This window comes from Salvelinus fontinalis, chromosome 6 (assembly GCF_029448725.1).
Source record: "Salvelinus fontinalis isolate EN_2023a chromosome 6, ASM2944872v1, whole genome shotgun sequence".
NCBI classification, from domain to species: Eukaryota; Metazoa; Chordata; class Actinopteri; order Salmoniformes; family Salmonidae; genus Salvelinus; species Salvelinus fontinalis.
This window is the reverse complement of record NC_074670.1, coordinates 10,182,677-10,201,321: the sequence shown is the minus strand read 5'-3', so window position 1 is coordinate 10,201,321 and position 18,645 is coordinate 10,182,677. Positions and strand designations below refer to the sequence as shown.

General features: G+C 41.7%; 1 pseudogene; it reads right to left on the bottom strand.

Moving 5' to 3' along the window:
* Positions 1 to 13,539: 13,539 nt before the first annotated feature.
* Positions 13,540 to 18,133, bottom strand: LOC129856788 (carcinoembryonic antigen-related cell adhesion molecule 6-like; annotated as a pseudogene).
* Positions 18,134 to 18,645: the final 512 nt, after the last annotated feature.

Sequence of the window (18,645 nt, the reverse complement as noted above, 5' to 3'; positions counted from 1 at the left end):
CCATAGGGGCGAAAGCATACATAACTGCAGATTAATGTTACAGGTTAAAATAATTTATATCAGTAGTAACGAGGACAGGTCCCAAAATCGACCCTTTTGGGACACCTTCAGTAATATTAAGGTAACTTGACACCATCAGAAAGCACGTAGTGTCCTGTCTGACAGATGGTTCCCAAACCACTTGCAAGACGAGTAGGGAATGGTTGACAGTGTCAAAGGCCTTGGATAGGTCTATAAATATGGCAGCACAGTGATTCCTATGATCTAAGCAATTGAATATATAATTTAAGACAATAATAGCTGCTGAAACAGTGCTACTGTATGTCCAGGTCTAAAACCAGGCTGGTACACAATAATATCATTTGACGTTTAAAAAGTTCTTAGCTGAGAGTTTGCCAGTTATTCAAATATTTTTGCAACGCAAGATCATTTCTTAACTGTCTGTCCTCGGTTGCAACACTCACTACCGAGTTCCAAACTGCCTCTGGAAGCAACGTCAGCACAAGAACTGTTCGTCGGGAGCTTCATGAAATTAGTTTCCATGGCCGAGCAGCCACACACAAGCCTAAGATCACCATGCACAATGCCAAGTGTCGGCTGGAGTGGTGTAAAGCTTGCCGCCATTGGACTCTGGAGCAGTGGAAACTAGTTTTATGGCGTGATGAATCACGCTTCACCATCTGGCAGTCCGACGGACAAATCTGGGTTTGTCGGATGCCAAAAGAACGCTACCGGACCCAACTGTAAAGTTTGGTGGAGGAGGAGGCTGTGTTTCATGGTTCGGTCTAGGCTCCTTAGTTCCAGTGAAGGGACATCTTAACACTACAGCATACAGCATGACATTCTAGATGATTATGTGCTTCCAACTTGGGAAGGAATGTTCCAACATCTAGTGGACAGCCTTCCCAGAAGAGTGGAGGCTGGTATAGCAGCAAAGGGCGGGACCAACTCCATATTAATGTCCATGCTCTGGGAATGAGATATTTGACGAGCAGGTGTCCACATACATTTGGGCCATGTATCTCCATGGGGCGGGTTGATATAGGTGAGGGGTGACGGGTACGTCCTCTCCATAGCAACCAGCTAGTGTTAAAGCCTATAGAGTCACACACTCATTTGGAATAAAAAAACATTAAAACTGTCCAAGCTGGCATGATGTATTGTCTGTACCTGTGTTAAAATGTTCCGATGTGTGCGTCTGTGTAGATGCGTGAGCCTGTACGTGTACACTTCTGTTTGTGTCTGTGCGTGTACACTTGTGTATATGAAAGTCTGTCTTTTATTGTATGTTTCTGAGTTTCAGGCAGAGCACCTATTTGTTTGTGCGTTATCCCTCTTAGCTAGGTCGTTCCATAAATAGTGCCTTTTTGGTAGTATAATTTTTTTAAAGAATAAGGGCTCTATTCAATCCGAATCACAGAAGTTCAGCTTTACAGAGTGATTGAAATTTAAAGGAAATGTTCCCACTTTAGTGGAGACTGCATCCAGTGTGAGCGCTGTATATGTTGTCTCAATTGAAAAACTACATTTACATTTCTAGTGCAATATCTTTACAGATTGAATAAAGCCCCTATTTATTTCACCTAATTTTAACATTGTCATAAAAAGCACATTCAATTTTATAATCAAACATCTCCAGAGCTTAAATTAAGAAAAATAACTCTAAAAAGGTGACAATTAAAGTAACAGAGTTGACCGTAACAGGGTATGACAACTTCCTATTACAATCAGCCAAACTTCTCTTGTGAAAGGGGTAATGGAAGCTTGTTGTGTGCAACCGGGAGGGGCATTTGAATGCAAGCTTAACAAAACATTGGAACTTACAACATTTCCAGCCCATCCATCCATCCATGGCTAACAGGGTTGATGTGTTGCTGTATTCTCAACACACTCAGTTTCCCACCACAAAATTGCAACAGAAAAAATAGTAGAACCAGCTCACCTGCTTTTACACTATGATTTGACTATTACACAGAACAAAAATATAAACCCAACATGTAAAGTGTTGGTCCTATCTTTCATGAGCTGAAATAAAAGATCCCAGAAATGTTCAATATGCACAAAAAGCGTGTTTCTCTCAAATTTGGTATACAAATTTGTTTATATCCCTGTTAGTGAGCATTTCTCATTTGCCAAGATAATCCATCCACCTGACAAGTATGGCATATCAAGAAGCTGATTAAACAGCATGATCATTACACAGGTGCACCTAAAAAGGCCACTAAAAATATGCAGTTTTGTCACAACACAATGTCACAGATGTCTCAAGTTGAGGGTGCGTGCAATTGGCATGCTGACTGCAGGAATTTCCACCTGAGCGGTTGACAGAGAATTTAATGTTAATTTCTCTACCATAAGCAGCCTCCAATGTCGTTTTAGAGAATTTGGCAGTACGTCCAACCAGGCTCAAAACCGCAGACCCAGCACATGGGCGAGCGGTTTGCTTATGTCAACGTTGTGAACAGAATGCCCCATGGTGGCTGTGGGGTTATTGTATGGGCAGGCATAAGCTATGGTTAACAAACACAACTGCATTTTATTGATGGCAATTTGAAGGCACAGAAATACCGGCCCATATTTTTTAAGGTACAGTATCTGTGACCAACATATGCATATCTGTTATCTGTATTCCCAGTTATGTGAAATCCATATATTATGGCCTAATGCATTTATTCGAATTGACTTGTTTCCTCATATGAACTGTAAAATCTTGGTAATTGTTGCATTTATATTTTTGTTCAGTTTATACTAGATGTGTTACCATATTAACACAAGAGTTCTAGAACCCACAATATTAAAGCTGATATTTAATATATCTTTAATAACTTCCTTGTTCAGGGGCAGAACAACAGATTTGTACCTTGTCAGCTCAGGGATTCAATCCACCAACCTTTTAATTACTGGCCAAATGCTCTAACCACTGAGCTACCTGCACAATGGTGAAAACTTGGGGGAAACTTAAAGAGTTTAGTAATAATCCATTTAGTATTAAGGAAAATAAACAAAAAAAGGTGGTCCTCCAACCCTGGAAGCATACATTTTGCAGAAAGTGCTACGCTCAAATTAATTTAAATTATACCTGGACGTAAGCAGCATTACTCCGTGAGAGGCTAGCGCTGTTCATTGTAAAATGACGCTATTTTTCTGTTTTCAAGAATGACACATGGCTCACACCCGAGAACATTTGGTAAAGTGGCTTGCGCTCTTCACACCCGAGAACATTTGGTAAAGTGGCTTGCGCTCTGCTCATGCTGGCGTAAAAAAAAAAGCAGCTAAAAACCTACAGTTTTCGCTAAGCCCCAGTGTAGCTCCCATGTGAGGGGGAGAGGGTGGTAAAGGAGGTAAATTGTGATTGAAGCCATGTGAGAAATGAATCATGTTTGACCTGTAACTTGTTTTGAGTGCAGATGGATTTACCCTACCTCCAGAATGTTGATATTGCTGAACAGGAATAAGATGCATGACAGGGCCAGCAGGAAGAAGATACAGATAAATCTGGTAACTGTTTGCCCTATAAGTGTTTGCACATGTGCATAAATAGAGCAGAACTAGAAAATCTGCATTCATTTAGCATAGCAGGCTTCACAAAGATGGCGCCGAAGAACATGGCTGACGTTTTACATTCTCCCAACCAATTGTGCAATTTTTTTTGTGTTTTATGTAACTTGTTTTTTTACTTACTGTGTACATAATGTTGCTGCTGCCGTCTCTTACGACCGAAAATAACTTACCGCGAACAGGAAGAAACTTTTTCCTTTAAAAACTTCTTAGGGCTAGGCCCTTTTTTCTCAATTTCCCCTGAATGACATGCCCAAAGTAAACTGCCTGTTGCTCAGGGCCTGAAGCCAGGATATGCATATAATTGGTACCATTGGAAAGAAAACACTTTGAAGTTTGTAGAAATGTTAAAATAATGTAGGAGAATATAACACAATAGATACGGTAGGAGAAAATCCAAAAGAATAACCAACCAGAATTTCTGTTTTGAGAGACCATGCTCTTACAATGGCAAGTATAAGGGCATACTCAATTCTAGCTCCCATGATGCAATTCCTATGGCATCCACAGGGTGCCAGCAGTCTATATTTAAGGTTTCAGGCTTGTAACATCCAAAACGAATAAGAAATATCAGTTTTAGTACAGGGACACAGTCTTGGAAATTTGTGTTTGCATGCGCGATGAAGACAGGACGCACCTGCTAAAAAACGGTTTCCTATTGAACATACTTCTTTCCGTAAGAAATATTATAGTTTGATTACATTTTAGGGTATCTGAGGAGTACAGAGAAATGTATTTTGACTTGTTGAAACAAAGTTTAAGGGTAGATATTCAGATTATTTCTCTGCATGTTGAACGAGTGGATTACTCAAATCAATGGAGCCAACTAAACTGACTTTTTGGGATATGAAGAAGGATTTTATCTAACAAAACAACACTACATGTTATAGCTGGGACCCTTTGGATGACAAATCAGAGGAAGATTTTCAAAAAGCAAGTGAATATTTAAATCGCTATTTATGAAACCTGTGCCGGTGGAAAAATATTTTGATGTGGGGCGCCGTCCTCAAACAATCGCATGGCATGTTTTTGCTGTAATAGCTACTGTAATTGGACAGTGCAGTTAGATTAACAATAATTCAAGTTTTCAACCGATATGACAATTGTATGTACCTACATTTAAAAATTTATATATTTCAACTTTATTTAACCAGGTAGGCTAGTTGAGAACAAGTTATCATTTACAACTGCGACCTGGTCAAGATAAAGCATAGCAGTGCAACACAAACAACAACACAGAGTTACACATGGAATAAACAAGCGTACAGTCAATAACACAATAGAAAAAAAAGAAAGTCTATATACAGTGTGTGCAAATGGCGTGAGGAGGTAAGGCAATAAATAGGCCATAGTAGCAAGTAATTACAATTTAGCAAATTAACACTGGAGTGATAGATGTGCAGATGATGATGTGCAAGTAGAAATACAAGTGTTTTTTAATTTAATTTTTATTTCACCTTTATTTAACCAGGTAGGCTAGTTGAGAACAAGTTCTCATTTGAAACTGGGACCTGGCCAAGATAAAGCAAAGCAGTGTGACACCGACAACAACACAGAGTTACACATGGAGTAAACAATAAACAAGCCAATAACACAATAAACAAGTCAATGACACAGTAGAAAAAAGAAAGTCTATATACAGTGTGTGCAAAAGGCATAAGGAGGTAGGCAATAAATAGGCCATAGGAGTGAATAATTTCAATTTAGCAGATTAACACTGGAGTGATAAATGAGCAGATGATGATGTGCAAGTAGAGATACTGGTGTGCAAAAGAGCAGAAAAGTAAATAAAATAAAACAGTATGGGGATGAGTTAGGTAGATTGGGTGGGCAATTTACAGATGGACTATGTACAGCTGCAGCGATCGGTTAGCTGCTCAGATAGTTGATGTTTAAAGTTGGTGAAGGAAATAAAAGTCTCCAACTTCAGTGATTTTTGCAATTCGTTCCAGTCACTGGCAGCAGAGAACTGGAAGGAAAGGCAGCCAAATGAGGTGTTGGCTTTGGGGATGATCAGTGAGATATATCTGCTGGAACGTGTGCTACGGGTGGGTGTTGTTATCGTGACCAGTGAGCTGAGATAAGGTGGAGCTTTACCTAGCATAGACTTATAGATGACCTGGAGCCATTGGGTCTAGCGACGAATATGTAGCGAGGGCCAGCCGATTAGAGCATACAGGTCGCAGTGGTGGGTGGTATAAGGGGATTTGGTAACAAAACGGATGGCACTGTGATAGACTGCATCCAGTTTGCTGAGTAGAGTATTGGAAGCTATTTTGTAGATGACATCGCCGAAGTCGAGGATCGGTTGGATAGTCAGTTTTACTAGGGTAAGTTTGGCGGCGTGAGTGAAGGAGGCTTTGTTGCGAAATAGAAAGCTGATTCTAGATTTGATTTTGGATTGGAGATGTTTAATATGAGTCTGGAAGGAGAGTTTACAGTCTTGCCAGACACCTAGGTATTTATAGTTGTCCACATATTCTAGGTCGGAACCGTCCAAGGTGGTGATGCTAGTCGGGCGGGCGGGTGCGGGTACATTTTTTGAACGGGGCATGCTTATCTAAAATGGTGAAGAAATTACTTTTAAAGGATGACCAGGCATCCTAAACTGACGGGATGAGGTCAATATCCTTTCAGGATACCTGGGCCAGGTCGATTAGGAAGGCCTGCTCGCAGAAGTGTTTTAGGGAGCGTTTGACAGTGATGAGGGGTGGTAGTTTGACCGCAGACCCATAGCGGATACAGGCAATGAGGCAGTGATTGCTGAGATCCTGATTGAAAACAGCAGAGGTATTTGGAGGACAAGTTGGTCAGGATAATGTCTATGAGGGTGCCCATGTTTACGGATTTAGGGTTGTACCTGGTGGGTTCCTTGATGATTTGTGTGAGATTGAGGGCATCTAGCTTAGATTGTAGGACTGCCGGGGTGTTACGCATATCCCAGTTTAGGTCACCTAAAAGAACAAACGCTGAAGCTAGATGGGGGGCGATCAATTCACAAATGGTGTCCAGGGCACAGCTGGGAGCGGAGGGGGGTCGATAGCAGGCGGCAACATTGAGAGACTTATTTCTGGATAGGTTCATTTTTAAAATGAGAAGTTCAAACTGTTTGGGTATAGACCTGTAAAGTATGACAGAACTTTGCAGGCTATCTCTGCAGTAGATTGCAACTCCTCCCCCTTTGGCAGTTCTATCTTGACGAAAAATGTTGTAGTTGGTTATGGAAATCTCAGAATTGTTGGTGGCCTTCCTAAGCCAGGATTCAGACACGGCAAGAACATCAGGGTTGGCAGAGTGTGCTAAAGCAGTGAGTAAAACAAACTTAGCGGGGAGGCTTCTGATGTTGACATGCATGAAACCAAGGCTTTTTCGATCACAGAAGTCAACAAATGAGGGTGCCTGGGGACATGCAGGGCCTGGGTTTACCTCCACATCACCCGAGGAACAGAGGAGGAGTAGGATGAGGGTGCGGCTAAAGGCTATCAAAACTGGTCGCCTAGAGCGTTGGGGACAAAGAATAAAAGGAGCAGATTTCTGGGTGTGGTAGAATAGATTCAGGGCATAATGTGCAGACAGGGGTATGGTGGGGTGCGGGTACAGCGGAGGTAAGCCCAGGCACTGAGTGATGAAAAGAGAGGTTGTATCTCTGGATAAGCTGGTTATAATGGGTGAGGTCACCGCATGTGTGGGAGGTGGGACAAAGGAGGTATAATGAGTGGAACTAGGGGCTCCATTGTAAACTAAAACAACGATAACTAACCTAAACAACAGTATACAAGGCATATTGACATATGAGAGAGACATACAGCGAGGCATAAAGTAATCACAGGTGTTGATATGGAGAGCTAGCTAAGACAACAACGGGTGAGACAACAACAGCTAATCAGTTAAAACAACAACAGGTAAAATGGCGATGAATGGTCAGAGAGGGTAGGTTAACTACATACAGGGCCTGAGTTCGCAGCTGGGACCGACAGATAAATAAAAATAAAAAAACAGAATGGAGTAACGTGATTAGTCCTGCTGATTAGTCCTGCTGGACTGAATGGACAGTCCAGCAGGCATCAGCTATGTAGCCAAGTGATCATAGGGTCCAGGGGGCAGCAATAGATGGAACAGGGAAGCCGCGGAGTAGTTGCTACTACGCTAGCACGCGGGCGACACAGCGTTTAAAGTTAGTAGCCCGGGGCTAGTAGAAGCGTCTGCTCTGACGGAGGCCGGTTGAAGGCACAGCGGATGGAGTATTCGTCGGCAGACCAGTCGTGGTGGTGCGGCGGAGCGCCGTGTCGACTAAGGATCCAAGCCAGATGGCGAAAGAGGTATTGTAGTTGTAGTAATATAGTTTTCTAGCCGGGAGATGCGCCTGGCTCACGGCTAACTGGTGCTAGCTTCTGGGCAGGGGCGTTAGCCACTATAGCCTCTTGGTAGCAGCGGTGATCCGTTGCCAAGGTCCAGAGCTTACGGCAAGGATCCGGTGGAGTAGTGGATTCTAGCCGTGTTTGGGTGGAGTCCGGGTGAACAACTGAGTAGGCCGGGAGGTGGGCCTCGGGGATAGCTTTGGTACTGGGTAACTCGGTGGGTTCTGGCTAGCTGTGAAGATCAGGAGTAATGGTCCAGGGATTACGCCAGGAATCCGGCGTTGTAGTGGAGAGACAGTCCGTTACTGGTAGGCTGGCGAGTATTATCCAGGCAACAACAAAATTATGTAAAAAATATTTTTAAAAGGGCTGGTACCTGTGCAGAAGGTAAAGGCCGCTAGCAGTGGCTAACAATGACTAAATAGCTTGTAGCTAATTAGCTGGTTATGTCACACCCTGGCCTCTGTTATATTGATTTTCTTTATTAGTTTAGTTAGGTCAGGGTGTGACATGGGATGTTTGTGTGTTTTGTCTAGTTTAGGGTGTGTGTATTGTTTAGGGGGTTTTGTATAGTGTATGGGGTTGTGTTCAGTAGAGAGGTTTAGGAAAGTCTATGGTTGCCTGGTTTGGTTCTCAATCAGAGACAGCTGTTTATTGTTGTCTCTGATTGGGAGCCATATTTAAGGCAGCCATAGGCTTTAGGTGATTGTGGGTAATTGTCTATGTTCTATGTTGCTGTGTCTGTCGCACCACACGGTACTGTTTCGTTTCGTTCTTTCATTCATTTTCGTGTGTTCCTTCCTGTTCGTGCGTTCATGTTATATGTTCTCTAGTTCAGGTTTGTTCACATCGTTTATTGTTTTGTAGTTATCAAGTGTTCTTCGTGTTCATCGTCTTGATTTAATAAATTCATTATGTATTCAACCAACGCTGCATATTGGTCCGATCCTTCTCGCCTCTCCTCATCCGAGGAGGAGGAAGAAATAGACGAACGTGACAGGTTAGCTTCTGATGGCTAGATGGTTCTTGCTATAAGGTCTAAAAATAAAAAATAATAGCGGTTCCGTATCACATTGGGTGAGGCAGGTTATCGGAAGGTATAATTGAACTAAAATGGAGGAGAGATTGAAAATAAAATTGAAATATATACAAAAAAGACAAAAGTACACGAGAGGACGAACAAAACACGTCTGCACTGCTAAAACATATTGGAATACAAGATGTGTGCTGTAACGGCTGTTTTCCTCCTTGTCTGAGTAGGAACATGGATCGGTCCAAAACGCAGCGTGGGTTGAATACATTAATGATTTATTAAAGAAAGACGAAGACGGAAAACTCTTAACAAACTACAAAACAACAAACGACGTAAACAGACCTGAACATGTGAACTTACAGACAACGAAGAACACAATGAACAGGAACAGACTAAACAAACGAAACAGCCCCGTGTGGTACAAACACTGACACAGGAACAATCACCCACAAACAAACAGTGAGAACAGCCTACCTTAATATGGTTCTCAATCAGAGGAAACGTAAAACACCTGCCCCTGATTGAGAACCATATCAGGCTAATTGAAAAGAACCCAACATAGAAACACATAACATAGAATGCCCACCCAGCTCACGTCCTGACCATACTAAACAAAGACAAAATAAAGGAAATAAGGTCAGGAACGTGACAGTGTGCAAAAGAGCAGAAAAGTAAATAAAAACAATATTGGGATGAGGTAGGTAGATAGGATGGGCTATTTACAGATGGGCTATGTACAGCTGCATTGATCGGTTAGCTGCTCGGAGAGCTGATGTTTAAAGTCAGTGAGGGAAATATAAGTCTCCAGCATCAGCGATTTTTGCAATTAGTTCCAGTCATTGGCAGCAGAGAACTGGAAGGAAAGGCGGCCAAAGGGGGTGTTGGCTATGGGGATTACCAGTGAGATATACCTGCTGAAGCACGTGCTACGGGTGGGTGTTGTTATCATGACCAGTGAGCTGAGATAAGGCGGAGCTTTACCTAGCAAAGACTTATGGATGACCCAGAGCCAGTGGGTCTGGCGACGAATATGTAGCGAGTGCCAGCCCATTAGAGCATACAGGTCGCAGTGGTGGGTGGTATATGGGGCTTTGGTGACAAAACGAATGGCACTGTGATAGACTGCATCCAGTTTGCTGAGTAGAGTGTTGGAGGCTATTTTGTAAATGACATCGCCAAAGTCGAGGATCGGTAGGATAGTCAGTTTTACTAGGGTATGTTTGGCGGCGTCTGTGAAGGAGACTTTGTTGCGGAATAGAAAGCCGATTCTAGATTTAATTTTGGATTGGAGATGCTTAATATGAGTCTGGTTTACAGTCTAGCCAGACCTAGGTATTTGTAGTTGTCCACATATTCTAAGTCAGAACCGTCCAAAGTAGTGATGCTAGTCAGGCGGGCGGGTGCGGGCAGCGAACAGTTGAAAAGCATGCATTTAGTTTTACTAGCATTTAAGAGCAGGCCACAGAAGGAGTGTTGTATGGCATTGAATCTCGTTTGGAGGTTTATTAACACAGTGTCCAAAGAAGGGCCAGATGTATACAGAATGGTGTCGTCTGCGTAGAGGTGGATCAGGGAATCACCCGCAGCAAGAGCGACATCGTTGATATATACAGAAAAAAAGAGTTAGTCCGAGAATTGAACCCTGTGGTACCCCCAAAGAGACTGCCAGAGGTCTGGACAACAGGCCCTCCGATTTGACACACTGAACTCTGTCTGAGAAGTAGTTGGTGAACCAGGCGAGGCAGTCATTTGAGAAACCAAGGCTGTTGAGTCTGCCGATAAGAATGTGGTGATTGACAGAGTCGAAAGCCTTGGCCAGGTTGATGAAGACGGCTGCACAGTACAATCTTTTATCAATGGCGGTTATGATATCGTTTAGTACCTTGAGCGTGGCTGAGGTGCACCCGTGACCAGGTCAGAAACCGGATTGCACAGCGGAGAAGGTACGATGGGATTCAAAATGGTCAGTGATCTGTTTATTAACTTGGCTTTCGAAGATTTTAGAAAGGCAGGGCAGGATGGATATAGGTCTGTAACAGTTTGGGTCTAGAGTGTCACCCCCTTTGAAGAGGGGGATGACCGCGGCAGCTTTCCAATCTTTGGGGATCTCAGACGTTACGAAAGAGAGGTTGAACAGACTGGTAATAGGGGTTGAAACAATGACGGTGGATAATTTTAGAAGAGAGGGTCCAGATTGTCTAGCCCAGCTGATTTGTACGGGTCCAGGTTTTGCAGCTCTTTCAGAACATCTGCTATCTGGATTTGGGTGAAGGAGAAGCTGGGGAGGCTTAGGCGAGTAGCTGCGGGGGGTGCAGAGCTGTTGGCCTGGGTTGGGGTAGCCAGGAGGAAAGCATGGCCAGCCGTAGAGAAATGTTTATTGAAATTCTTGATTATCGTGGATTTGTCCGATGGTGACAGTGTTACCTAGCCTCAGTGCAGTGGGCAGCTGGGAGGAGGTGCTCTTGTTCTCTATGGACTTTACAGCATCCCAAAACCTTTTGAAGTTAGAGCTACAGGATGCAAATTTCTGTTTGAAAAAGCTTTCCTGACTGACTGCGTGTATTGGTTCCTGACTTCCCTGAACAGTTGCATATCGCGGGGACTATTCGATGCTATTGCAGTCCGCCACAGGATGTTTTTGCTGTTACTTGGTCTATATTACATTGAGCAATGAGACATAGCTGGATGGCTGAGGTGTACAAAGACCAGTGTCTCATCAGAGGTGGAGTATATTAAGGTAGGCTGTTCTCACTGTTTGTTTGTGGGTGATTGTTGCTGTGTCTGTTTCACCACACGGTACTGTCTCGTCTCGTTCGTTATTTCCTGTTCGTGCGTTCATTGTTTTTTATGTTCACAAGTTCAGGTCTGTAACCTTTTATGGCTGCAGCCCGACACCGGTACACCTATGACAACATCCAGCTCAAGTGCAGGGCGCGAAATTCAAAAGATATTTTTTTTAAATATTTAACTTTCACACATTAACAAGTCCAAGACACCAGATGAAAGATACACTTCTTGTGAATCAAGCCAACATGTCCGATTTTTAAAATGTTTTACAGGGAAGACAAAATATGTAAATCTATTAGCTAACCACGTTAGCAAAAGACACCACTTTTCTAACTCCATCAGTTTCTTACTCCATCAGGTGCTATCACAAATTCGACCAAATAAAGATATAAATAGCCACTAACCAAGAAACAAATTCATCAGATGACAGTCTGATAACATATTTATTGTATAGCATATGTTTTGTTCGAAAAATTTGCATATTTCATGTATAAACCATAGTTTACATTTCAGCTACAATCAGAAATTGCACCGAAAGCAGCCATAATATTTACAGACACCAACGTCAAATAGCTAATTACTCATCATAAAACATTTCTGAAAAATTCATAGTGTGCAGCAATTGAAAGACAGGCATCTTGTGATTCCAAACAATATTTCCGATTTATTAAATGTTTTACAGCGAAAACAAAATGTAACGCTATATTAGCATAGCCACAATAGACAGAAATACTTGGGCGCCCACGACCAGTTCACATGCACGACAGATATATGAAATAACATCATAAAGCGGGTCTTACTTTTGCTGATCTTTCATCAGAATGTTGAACAAGGTGTCTTCTGTCCAGATGAGTCGTTGTTTGGATTCAGAATGGCAAATTTCCCTCTTCAATTAGCATTGGCACTAGCCGAGTGGCACAATTCTCTCCAACGTAATCAAAGTCAGAGGACGGAACACGGCAAAACTCCCGAAAAAATGTCAATAATCTGATTAAACTATATTGAAAAAACATACATTACGATGATATGGTCACATGTATCAAATAAAATCCGAGCCGGAGATGTTAGTCATCCATTACGGCAGCAAAACAGAAGGCAATCGCACTTCCAAGTCGCGCACTTCAGAGTACCGGAAGTGGACGGTCACGTCATACAAAGAGCTTGTATTCCACCCCAGACCAAGATAAACACAAAATTTCTTCTCTCACATCATCTTGACACCCAGAGGAAGGCATATGGAGTGTAAGTAGACTCCTAAGTGTCAAGACCATGTATAGGCATCAAGTTGAAAAGAGCATCGATTTCTGACATTTCACTTCCTGGTCAGGAAAAGTGCTGCAGAAGGACTTCTGTTTCACTCAGAGAAATAATTCCAACTGTTTTAGAAACTAGAGAGTGTTTTCTATCCAAAAAGAATAATAATATCCATATTGTACGAGCAAGATTTGAGTAGGAGGCCGTTTGAAATGGGCACGATTTCACTGGCTACTCAACACTTTGCCTTGCAGCCATAAGAAGTTTTAACGTCGTTTGTTGTTTTTGTAGTTTATTCAAGTGTTCTTCGTGTTTCGTCTTCATTTAATAAATCATTGTCTTTTGGTTACGTGCGTGTGTTTTGCAAGTGTTTCTCTGCGCCCTGTATGTTCGACCTTATCATTTTTTTGTGAAGTAGTAAAAAGGAATATTTTTTCCAAGCGGCTCTCTCTCTGCGTCTGATTCTTTCACCCACACAATGCTGCTATCGCTGTAACTAACTCATACAGGACATGGTGGGAACCACAGGTATACAATATCATAAGTGTTTCATTTAACTTTGTGGTGGAAACTCACTCTTGGAGGTGGTGTTGGAGCTCCAGTTTTCTTATTTCCTACGTCCTCATACTCGTGTACACCTGCAGAAGCTGTATGGGCATGTGGTGGGTGGAGAGAGAGGAAAAACAAAATAGCAGCTGATGAAGTTGATAACGAGACAGATTGTTGTCAGCTTGCAAATGTTTGCTAAACTGTATACGCAAACCTCTCTCTGACCTTTAGTTCCTGGTGCATCGCTGGTGGCTATAGTATGGCTGGAGCCTGGTTGTGGTTGCTTGTGATCATGGGTTCTGTCCTGGATTTGGGTAGTCAGTTCGTGCCCCTCACATCCTTTGTCAGGGCTGGACATGGACATATCTTCTGTCTGGGACGATCTGCTCAGTGCGTCTGTATCTGATGGACATCACGGATGATAAAGGACAACTGTGGTCATCAGCTGCAGCACAGAAAGGCTCTCTACTCATCTCAGTGCATGTATGAATGATATCTCCATACAGTAAATGATAAACGTGTACTAGACTACAATTACAATGTTTTATTTTACCTTTCTCTTCGTTGGTCCCTTTCTTGTTCCTAAACAACATACAGAAAACATTTACATTTACTGCCAAAATGGTCTGCAAAATATTATAAGTATTGTTATTTCCCCACAATTGATGGAAGAAATGTTTTTTATTGAAATCAATGGTTTTCAGTTTTTGTTACACCAGAAGAAAAATGACTTATTGGCGAAACCAACCACATTGGTTTCATAGACTCACCGATGATGAGTTATGCCGAAATAGAGACCAAGAGTCACAGCAACCACTACCGACATCACAGCGACTGCTATACCTGCTGCTCCCGCTGGGCTCAGGGGTGGAGGGGTTTTATCTGCAGTGCACCAACACAGGAACTCAATCAATAAACAAAACACAACCTATAGAACTGATGCTGATGTGATGTTGATCGTTTTTGCCATTAGTTAGCTTTGATGGTCTACATCTAATGGTGAATGTATCAGAGACCAGTACCTTTAACTAACAGACTGTGGCCCATAGAGACAACGTTTTCAGTGAGATCATTCCTAGCATCACATCTGTAGTCCCCGCTGTTGTTGTAGCTGACGCTCCTTATGATGTATCCAGCTTCATGAACACCTGTCCTTTGCCCATTGAACAACCAGGTGAACGTAGCAGGCGGTACAGACTGAACAGAGCAGGAAATGAGGGTGAATGACTCCCCCTCAGCGATGTGTTGGCACAGGATGGTATTGGAATCTGGTATTGGGTCTTCTGCTCATGTAAGCCCATGAGCAGAAGACCCTCAGACTGTATTAGTAAACACAACATGTACAGATGTAGGATCTTAATTTGAGCCAGTATGCTACAGCAGGAAAATTATCAATTATTTATTGTTTTATAATTCAATCAAATTTCAATCAATCAATCAAATGAATTTATAAAACCCTTCTTACATCAGCTGATGTCACAAAGTGCTGTGCAGAAACCCAGCCTAAAACCCCAAACAACAAGCAATGCAGGTGTAGAAGCACGGTGGCTAGGAAAAACTCCCTAGAAAGGCCAGAACCTAGGAAGAAACCTAGAGAGGAACCAGGCTATGAGGGGTGGCCAGTCCGGCTGTGCCGGGTGGATATTATAACAGAACATGGTCAAGATGTTCAAATGTTCATAGATGACCAGCAGGGTCAAATAATAATAATCACAGTAGTTGTAGGGTGCAACAGGTCAGCACCTCAGGAGTAAATGTCAGTTGGCTTTTCATAGCCGATCATTCAGAGTATCTCTACCGAATGGACATCTTCGTAGGAGTTGCTAAATTCTTCGAAAGGAAAAACAAGTCTGAATTTTCAAAAGAAAAACTACAAACTTCAGAAACCTTTTAAAACCTCAATACACTACACTTTTTAAATTTCCTGCAAATCAGGAAAATTATCCTGCAACACAGTAGTCAAATTACGATCCTATGATGATGGCCAAGAATTCTTCCTGACCACATGACCTGACCAGGAAAAAAGTGGGCTCTAAGAACTGGGCATTATGAGTGTAATATCTCATAGGGCAGTTTTCCCAGACACAGATTAAAGGTACACTATGCAGAAATCGCTCCGCCATTTCCTGGTTGCTAAAATTCAAATAGTTTCAGTTTATGTGACAAAACAAGCAAGTATTGTGTAGACAATCATTGAACCTTCTAAATCACTTTTAAATATATTTTCCACAACCAAAAATATAGTATTTTCAGCAGTTTTAAACTGGTGTACAAAACCGAAAGTAAAAGATGCAAAAATGGAATTTAAAAACTGGAAACATAGAAATAGCGCACATAGAACAGATCTACGGCTTCTTAGACTTGTTTTTAATGAGAATGACAGATCTATAACTCACGCTTCTATGTGAATTTGGTCGATTCGCCCAAGAAGTTACATATTGCAGCTTTAAGCCTAGTCCTGGATTTAAAATACTTGGAAGCGTGCTTGTTAGTTCAGGACTAGGCTTAATCTGTGTCTGAGAATCCAACCCATAGAGTATTATATTAGTTGTAGACCTTTACTCACAGTTCACTATTACATTATAGGAGGCAGTAGCAGAGCTGGCAGGGTTGGTGAGTTTACACACATATTCTCCGCTGTCATGTCTTTTCACAGGATTGATGGATACTTTCCTGTTTTCCAATGAGAATAATTTGTTGCCACCAGCAGACGGAGGCTGACCTTCCTTCATCCATTGTATAGTAGTGATGTTACCAGCAGCCTCACAGGTTAAGGTGGCGGATCTCCAATCTGCAAACAGATGGTTTGGTGGTCCTGTGATGTTGGCATCAGATACATTCTCTGTAAAACAAGACGATATAGCCAAAGACTGAGGAATATCAAATACACCACAATGATGATGATTTTTATGGTTTTGATGTTGATAAGGTCAAGTGAATATCTATTTCAAACTTTCCTCATTGTAACTAAACTCTTAAAGCTAGAATCCTTATTGCCACATACATTTTCTGACTTCTAAATTGATGACATATACCCATTGATTATTGAATGTAACTTCCCACTGGGCACACTGGTTGAATTAATGTTGTTAGCACCTGAAATTACGTTGAATTGATGTATGTGCCTCATAATCTTAGTTCAACAGTTATATCCCATCATAACCCAAAAATATAAGCTTGTTTTAGTCCAATGTTTGTATATGTATAAATGTAAACTATAATGTTGATATCATGGATGGTTAGTCCTTGAATCCATGGCTCTGTCTATGAATTTGAGAATTGTTCCATTTCACCAGGCCCATATCTCAGCTTTTTACCAAAACTGAAGCAACACAACCACTTTGTTATTGTTTCATTTAAGGATTTGAGCTTTAACTCTCTTTGTCATGGCACTTGGACTTACCATACACAACCAGTTCAGTTGATTGTTTCTGCTGTAGCTGTTGTTATAGCCACTCTGTATTCTCCTCTGTCAGCCAGGCTCAGATTCCTGAGTTCCAGAGATCCAGTAGTTTTGTTCAGAGTGATCCTGTCTCCGTATCCAGACCCTATAGTCATCCCCGGTAGAGGTTATAATACTGACTCCACCAACCCTCCAGGATATTGTTTTGAACGATCGGTTGGTGGATTTAGATTTGTGATGAACATCACTGTCCCTCCTTCTGCTCCATTCACAGGGCCTTATTGTAACACACCCACAGAGACCTGGAGGGAATACAGGGCGGCAGAGAGCATGGGCTCAGACAACATACTGTACATGTAGGTACACACTGTACACTAAAACGTTCCATCATCCAGGACCGCTCTAAATGACAGACTCAGAGAACAGGCCCAGTAACAATCACACAGCACTAATAGTCAGACATAGCTAGCTATACGTACACACAACACAGACAGACTGTCTTGCACAAAAAGGGTGTAGCCAACATTTGTAGTTCAAACACAGGAGAATAGGACGTGGAATCAACATTTTACTAATTTCACGTGGTGTCTGACAAATACATTAATAAATCAACTGAATAAGGCATGATCAGTGACAGAGAGTTTTCTCCCCTACTTTGGTAATCAGAGTGTAATTACTGTACTCTACTGTACACAGTAATCTATAGTACAATAATTTAATTTCAATGAAAGGAAACTGTAGCTGTATGAAATGAGCAACGAGTGTAGTTATTGTGCAGTTAGGGCTACGTGCAATTACAAGGAGGGTAACAACGAGGTTTAAAGAGATAAAGAATATATATGCTTTACCTAATATATCTGCGTTTCACAGAGTGAGAGAGATGGCTACTGCAGTTTCCATTGCTGTTGGAATACTTTGTTCTGTTCCAGATTTAGAGAGTGCTTCTAGTACACTCACAGTATGATGCTATAGAATAGGCTGAGGTGACAAGGAAGTTCCGGTGACAAGGTGACAAGGAAGTTCCCCATTTAGCATAAGCCACATTGCAGTGACCTTTGTATTGGTTCAGGTAATGGCCCTGTAATGTTATTTTGATACAGATATTCATGGTTTACTGTACATGAAGGACAGGAGTTCGGTAAACTGGATAATGATCTGCATGGCAGATAAACACACACCGTTTCCTAACATCGTCATTCATTAATGTGATTCGCCATTCAGGATTGGGCCTTGCTGTGGACCATGATCGGGAATGAAGTTAGGGCACAAGGATGAGGACCAAAACTACAGCTTTTAATTAATCCAATAAACAAGCTCTAGTTTAGTTGTCAACCCAAACATGAACTTGAACTACAAACAAGTTGTGGCTCTTATAACTTTATTCAGTCTTTACCTGGAAAGCCACACCCTCAATTAGCCAATTACTCACATTTGTTAGACAATGTTACGTTTTTGGTAACATTTCCCTTTATTATAAATACACTGAACAAAAATAGAAATATAACATGCAACAAACAAAGATTTTACTGAGTTTCAGTTCATATAAGGAAATCCGTCAATTTAAATAAATAAATTAGGCTGTAATCTATAGATTTAACATGATTGGGAATACAGATATGCATCTGTTGGTCACAGAAACCTTTAAAAAGAAAAGTAGGGGCGTGGATCAGAAAACCAGTCAGTATCTGGTGTGACCACCATTT